Below are 7,826 nucleotides of genomic sequence, written 5' to 3' on the forward strand. Positions count from 1 at the left end.
GTGTATTTTAGTCTGCCCATGAGTTTGCTATGCTTGTGCACCTATATCAAGCTGCTGTAGGGAAAGGCAGGAGTTGGAATCCTTCTAGTCAGCCGGCATGCTTGTTAACGTGCTTGGAAGGCTCCAAGCGTGATGTGCAGAGGAATTTCTTTAAAGCCCTCATCTTGTGGCATTAGGGAGTGGCTGCGCCACAAAGAGCACTGCCAGGCAAACAAATGCACACAGATATATGCACAGCCACGTTCACAGGCTCATCATCCAGGGCACCTGTAGCCCAGGAGACCTTGGGTTCCTCCAGGGGGGGAGTAAGGAGTGGGTCGCAGCCTCCATTGTGGGCTGTGTTGGCTTTCATAGCTGACAAACAAGAGCATGCAAAGGTGCCCATTTCACTGGGGTGAAGTACAGTTTCACTTCTGCACGTGCCCAGGTATGGTGCAAGGCCCATTTCTCTACATCGTTAGGAATGAATGGCCCACTTGTCCCACTTAGCTGTGGTCATAGGTGCAGCGGGAGCCCTGCCCATCTCCCCCTGCACTCGCCACTCGACTATACACACAGACAGTCTGACTTCGGGCACTGGTGACTCTGTGTATAAGGGCATTCTCGGGCCACATCCCCACAGGTGGCTCTCGTATATGGCAACACAGTGACAGGGAATGATGACCCCAGGACTGTCCTTGGCCCATGAGAGAGGAGTGAAGGAGTAAACACCTGAGCTTTGCTGCCTCTGGACTAAAGCAACCCAAGGCCTGTCTCCCAGAGGCCCCCAGCAGGAACTAGCTGTCCACAGCAGCCTCCCGCCCCTGACCATGGCTGTGACTGTCCTCTCTCCCAGCCCTGACTCAGCTCCCCTTTCCATCAACAGGGCTGCTCCAGAGGACCCTCCCAAATGATTCACACTGACACCCTCTTGCTGGGGTCGGCCTCTGAGGAAGCCCCACCTCCGACACAGTCAGGGCAACAACTGGAGAGCTAGTCCCTCCCTCGACACAGTGTGCAGACACCCCTGTCTACTAAGTGACACACACCCGGGAGAGCCACTCAGAGCTGCATCTGGGGCACACACCTGGTTAGCAGGGCAGGGTGGTGGGGTGGCTCTCAGCCAGGGGGCCATTTGCCCCAGGGACATTTGGCAATATCAGGAGCCACTTTGGTGATCGCAAGTGGGGATGAGTGCCGTTGGCATTTAGGGGGCGAGGCCAGGATGCTGCTGAACATCCTACGTCGCCCGGGACACCCTCCCACCAGCAAACGCCAGTGGTGCCATGGTCAGAAACCCCCGCACAGTGTAGCACCAGAGTCAGAATCCCCGGCACTGGGTACTTTTTTCATCTCTAAAAAGACGATGGAACATCCACTTCGTAAGGTTTTTATGAGACTTGAGTTGAGGTAAATAGAATGTGGAGTCCACTATTCCTTCATTCTGTAGTGCCAACCCTGTGCCAAGTGATAACCAAGTTGGTGACCAAGCAGACAGAGAAGAGACATCATCTCTGCCCTCAGAGAATCCAGAGGCTGTGTGTGGGAAACGGTGCAGACACTCAATGCCTTTCTGGTGGGAGCCCGGCTGTGATAAGGCATGTGGTAGGTGCGCTTTGGCGGGGGAGCAGAGAGGAGGAGGCGTGCTCCTTGGCAGTCAGGAAGGGCTGTCTGAGGTGGAAGGTGGGCATCGACAGGTGACTGAGCTGGGAGGGGCCTCTCAGTAGAGGAAACAGCCTTTTGCAAGGGCACAGAGCCCTGCAAGTGTTGGCCTATCTGCGGCACGGTGACTGCATCCAGAGCATAGACACGTGAAACAGAGGAGAGAGGGAGACAGATGAGGCTGGGTAGGAGGCAGCCTCAGGTGGCGAGGAACCGTTGGCAGGGCCGGGACAAGGGGTGGCAAGTGGGACATCGAAGGCACTGACCCTGGTGAGACCTGCCTGACCCGGACAGTGGGTGGTGCTTCCTTCACACTGGTGCCCTAGGCCCCCCCCCCCCCCCACCGCGAGCCCAGCCCAGGCCCGGCTTTCCTCCTGTGCCATGCTAAGAAGCCAGAAAGGCTAGTCTGCAGGCCAGGAGCAGCTGGCAGAAGTCGTGGACTTCTTTCACTTTCAGGAGGATAACCTGACTCAAACACAGGTCCCCTGCGCCACTTCTCATCCAACAAAATGCCTACTTCCGAGCTCCAAGAAAGCAGAGCTTTGCCCTCCTGATTAGCTTCTCCACCTCACAGACTACAGTTACAGACTGACGCTTTCTCAGACCCAACACTCAGCAAATTCCTGGGGACAGAAGGCGAACAGGATGCTGGTTGGTGAGAAGCCTGCACGTCTGGTCGGCAGCTAAGTTCACCTGTTCAAGTGGGAAGAATAAGGCAGTGCTTTGAATGAGAGTCAGAGCTCATGTTCACCTCATTAATTCAGGCTTTATTAAAGTCAGATATTTAGATTATTGGGTAGCAAAATAGGCTTAGCCATCCAGGCTTATGCTTCGCCTAAACTGGGGCAGGTGGAGGGGAAGAAAGAGAGACAGGGAAAGATGTTGAGGAGTCCAGAAACTAAACCGATTTAGTTTAGTGCCCCCTTGTGGTGCTCCGCAGGTGTACATTCGCTGAGAGGCAATTCCTGGGCCGGGAGAAAACTGCTCCTGTTGTTTCCTTGACCAGGGTCGTCTTTAAGGAATTCTTAGTCAAGGAGATTTTAATCCTAGTGCAATACACTGTATCTACTATGTGTATACTTATCATAATTGCTATCAGTTTAAAAAGCACATTTATTTTATGCCAGTCTGTAATTCAGGAGTTTCACCAAGTTGTCTTGACTTCTCATTTGTGAGACTTCACTACAAACATCATTTTATCATTGGGTCTGCATCTCGACATCATGAGATTCTCTTGAAAACCTGTCCCAAAAGGCTGGCAGGCTTCAAAGCAATAGAAGTTATGGAAATCAATGTCGCATAAAGTATCTAAGACTCCGTCTCAGTCCAAATCCATCGTTAGGACTGTAGCTGTGGTCTAGAGTTATAGTATTCAATTAACTTTGCTGCCATCGCCTGGAACAGTAGTTCTCAACCCCTTCAGATGCAAATCACCTTCTAATTAAATAGTTTAATCCTGAACTGTAATTCATAGACAATATAATTTACCTACCACACACTGTGTAACAAGTTACAAGATGCCCTTATGCGATACATAGGGAGATGAAAGGTCAGTACTAATGTGTAAGGACGCCGTGCTCCCTGCGCATGTCCGAGTCTCTGAAAACCAGTAGGCAGGGGGTTGCTGGAAGAGTCACTGAGGAGTTCCGAGGCCCGCACCAAAGCCTCCACATATGCAAAAGCCACAAATGTGGACACTTTGGAGTGTGTTAAGTTGGTGGGCACTAGGGGCAGTCCTGCCACTGATGACAAGAAAGTCCAAGAACAGCGAACGATCCCTGAGGAAGGGCTCGTGCAGAAAAGGGACGACCACTTTCCACGACTCTCCCAGCGATTGCATTCCGAACCAAACTAGTGTGTAGCAAAACCGTAGCAAAGCAGTATGCGTTTTTCCGTCGGTGGCTTCTGCTTTGGTGTGCATGCTTTTAGTGGTACAGGCAAAGAAACGAGCCCTCCTGCTCCTGTTCTCCGGCAAAAGTGTGGGCACCAGAACAGGAAGTGTGGAAAGTGAGGTCCTCAGCAAAGGGCTTCGCGCCCCCTAGAGGTGGCAGCAGGAGACAATGGGATGAAGCCCGGCGCCAGCCGCCCTGCGGTAGATTGTGCCAGAGTGCACCTTCGCACAGGTGGCTGGGAGAATCCGGCTCAGCCCGCCGCCGTCCTCGTCCTCGAGGCACTGCCAGACGGCGGCTTCTGCAGGGCTCCTGCAGGGCTCCTGCGTGTATAGGCGACCCCCAAATCGTAAGTACTTTATGGAGTGCTTTCCGGGTGGCGGGTTTCTCGGTGTCCGTTTTGCAGTAAGGCTGGTGGCTCCACGGTAGAGACGTGGCTTTTGCAAAAGGATACATCGACATTACAGACACAGTATTCACTCCGTGCATCAGCGCACTCATATTTTTTTCTTCCTTTAGGGCCGCCATTTTATGCCACTATGGAGAAAGCTTTAGAGCGAGCTTTGGATGACGCGGAGTGCGTCATTGAAAGTGCGCGGCAGAGACCCCCTAAACGTAAACAGTCCTCTAGTGGGGGGAAATCTCTCCATGACAAACTGTATGACCTCTATGTCGAAGAATGTGGAAAAGAGCCCGAGGTTACGGAGGAATTAATAAGCAATGTGAACTTGTTAGAAAAGCTTCTTCAGAGGGAGCCCTTGCCCTGTTTGGTGGTCAACCTGTACCCAGGAAACCAGGGCTATTCGCTGATGCTCAAGGGACCAAGTGAGCCACATTCAGAGACCATTCGACTGCCTTACGAAGAAAGGAAATTTCTAGAATACCTGGATGCAGAGGAATTGCCTCCTGCCTTGGTAGATCTCCTGGAAAAGTCCGAGCTGAACATTTTTCACCAGGGGTGTGTCATAGCAGAAGTACGGGACTATAGGCAGGGCAGCAATCGGGAGCCCCCTGGTTACCAAAGCAGGCACGTCCTCCTACGCCCAACGATGCAGACGTTAGCCTGCGATGTACAGTCCATAACCAGCGATAAGCAGGAATGGACCCAGGAAGACAAACTTTTACTTGAGAGCCAGCTGATCTTAGCTACAGCTGAACCCCTGTGTCTTGATCCTTCTGTATCAGTAGCCTGCACGGCAAACAGGCTGCTCTATAACAGGCAAAAGATGAACACACCCGCAATGCGAAGGAACTTCAAGAGGAACTCCACAGCCTCCCCAGAGGAGCAGCAGGAGGTGTCTTGTAGTCCGGCCCCTCAGGAGAAAAGCAAGGAAAGTCAAGCAGCTGAGCAGGATGACCTCAACATTTCCGAAGCAGGACAATGTGTGGGTATGTGGAACCAGGGACCCTGTGACTTGGCTGTCCCTTCTGAGGTGGATGTAGAGAAATATGCTAGAGAGGAGGAGAGGACTGTCAAATGCGATGACTCACCACTAACAGACTGGCCAGCCTACAGGGCAAATGATGATATTTCTCTATTTGGATGTGAAGCTGGTGATCAGTCCCAGACAACAAAGCTGACCTTCATGATGTCTCTTAATGATCCGTTTATCTCTGGAATAGGAAGTTCACCTAAAAAAGCCAGATGTGGGAGCCCACTGTCTCCTTCCCTCTCCTTCAGAGATGACCATTGCTATAGTTTGATGCCTGAGTCTAACATTGACACTGGGGAAGTAGAGAGTCTGTTTGAGGAACTGGAGCCACTGAGCTCCGAATGTGCCTTCCAGGTGTCACTAGGCTCCAGTGGCTCAGCTCCTCTCAGCCAGCTTTCTCCAGAGAAAGAAGCAGCAAAGCCACCGGCGGTGTCAGTTCAGTCTTCAGTACTGGAGGAGGGAGTCCAGTACACCCCTCCACCCATCAGTCTTCTCTCCAGCTCAGGAAAGAGTTCCTCAGGTAATAACAGTTTGACTCCCCAGCAGGCAGGCCGCATTCGCCTTCACAAAATGCCATCTCCTAACCCTGCTTCAAAGCCACCAAGTCTTCCCCAGAAATCCTCTGTGCAAGTGAACCACGTTAGCACACTTCCTGCAGCTGCCCTATGCAAGGCCAGCTCAGCACAAACAACCCCAGCCAGCCAGGTCAAGGCCAACTCTGCTGGCTCCAACACCATCAAAGTGGCAGCCCCTATCCCTGCAGCCCAGACTGTGGTGAGAGTTTCTAAAACCATAAAGACCTCTACTGCTAGGGCCAGGGCTCCTGTACCAGTCAATATCAGCTCCCTGACCTCACACGGTCAGTCACCAAATACACATCCAACTGTGCCACAGGCACTTTCTCAAGTAGGTGTTCAGCATAATTTAGACTTTTCAAGATTTAGGCCCATTGGTGTACTCTGGGCTCCAGAAGGTGTCAACATTTGGGAAACCCAGCAACCGCAGCAGCTGTTTTATCACTTGATTCCGGCAGTACAGCTTCAGCAGCCTCGTACTTCTCCTCCTCAGCAGCTGACGTTGCAGGGTTCAAGTGCACAAGGTTTGGCCAGTCAACAAACAGCCTTCTCTGCTCAGCAAACTGGTGTCATTAACCACAGTGAGGTCAGAAGTGTTCTGCAGCCCCAGAGCGTGATGCAGTCTCAGCCTGGCTCTGTCCAGACAGGACCTGGGCAGAGCTGCCCGCAACGCATGGTCCAGCGCCCCACTGCCTTCCCGCAGCAGCCACAGCCCCAGCAGGTAAGGCTCGGAATCTTGCCACCCCCAGTGGTGGCAGCCGCAGCTCAGTGGGGTGGGCGCCAGCAGATAGCAGGCCAGGGCAAAGGCACACAGATCGGAGGCCTACCCCACACTCCCAAATCTTGAGTCTTGCATGGTGTCCTCTCTTTTGAAAAACACAAGAGCATCGACCCAAAGCAATGGAGTTTTTACTTCATTCTGCGTTACTTTAATAACGTACTCTCAGTACTTCAGTTGTACTGTAACGTACTGTCAGTACTGTCAGTACTTCAGTTGTTAGATGTGCCAACTTTATTCAGAAGCACGACCCCATGATTTTTACATAGAAACAAGAAGGTGTGTAATAACCTGGGATCGTTTGGCTTATGCCATTGTTTTGGTTGCTGTTGTTAACATAGTGATTTCTATTTTAGTGTTCTGGAGTGTATCAAATCCACACTGGGCTCACTTTAAACCCCTGAAGCCTATTGTTTCCCTGAAACAATAAATCTGCAATACGGATAAAGTTAAAATTACATTAATTTAGCAAGATGAATGGTTTTTAAAAATTTTGCCGAGTTAAATGAGCACATCACATAAAATGCACCATCTTAACCCCTTTCGAGTTGCATGGTGTACACCAGGTCTCCAGAGCTGTTTTCATCTTGCAAGAGAGAAGCTGCACTGGGTGAGCACCAGCTGCCCATCTCGCTCTTCCCCCAGAGCCTGGCAGGCAGCGGGCTCCTTTCTGCTCCTCTGAGTCGGACTGCTTTAGGCACTTGGTGTGAGTGCAGTGATGCAGTAGTGGTCGTTTTGCGGCTGGCCTCTTTCACTTAGCACGATCCCCTCCAGGTCACCCATGTTAGCATGTGACAGGAAGGTCCCGGCCTTGTCAGTGGTTTCACACTACATGATATGTGCTGCCGTGACCTATGAAATATTGGAAACATCTTTGAGAAGACTGTACTTTTGGTATTTGATTATTTAATTCAGTAGGTTTTAGGCAGTGTATGAGAGTCAATTTTTACAAATTTGTTTGGACAACTGTTAAAACTATGAAACATGATGCTTGTCACACCTGCAGTGAGAACAAGGGAGACCTCGCTGTGTGCAGAACGGATCCGGACACACCTGCAGGCCAGGGCCGTGGTCCCACGTGGCAGACAAGGCCTGGAAGAGGCACTTCTGGGATGTCTTGTATTCTCTCGTTGTGAAACCGTTTCTACTTTTAGAACTCCAGCTTATTTGTAGACAAGTAAATAGCTAAACGCTTGGAAATGAGTTTTATTTGTTTGTCCTTGAAGGGTTTGCAGCCTGGTTAGATCCTGAAGCAGAACGCCCAGCCCTTTGTTTCTGTTCCCTGGCTTAGTGATCGCCAGCTGTCCAGAGTCCGGTTCCCTGGGCTCCTCTCTCCTTCTGGGGCGTGTCATGGTCTGCCAAAAGTCCCTAGACTTTTCTGCTTTCTTTCCCCCTCTCTTGTTATTGAGATGTGTTTGACATAAGAAACAGCCCATGTGAGGTGTACAACTCAGCAGCACTTACTCCTTTACAGTGTTGTGTCACCACTGTCTCTGTTTCAAAAAGGTCT

At 51.3% G+C, this 7,826-nt stretch overlaps 1 pseudogene; it reads left to right on the forward strand.

Moving 5' to 3' along the window:
• The first annotated feature begins 4,069 nt into the window (after nt 1–4,069).
• Nucleotides 4,070–6,385, forward strand: LOC128779952 (transcription factor SPT20 homolog pseudogene; annotated as a pseudogene).
• Nucleotides 6,386–7,826: the final 1,441 nt, after the last annotated feature.

Source organism: Desmodus rotundus, chromosome X (assembly GCF_022682495.2).
Source record: "Desmodus rotundus isolate HL8 chromosome X, HLdesRot8A.1, whole genome shotgun sequence".
Taxonomy (NCBI): Eukaryota; Metazoa; Chordata; class Mammalia; order Chiroptera; family Phyllostomidae; genus Desmodus; species Desmodus rotundus.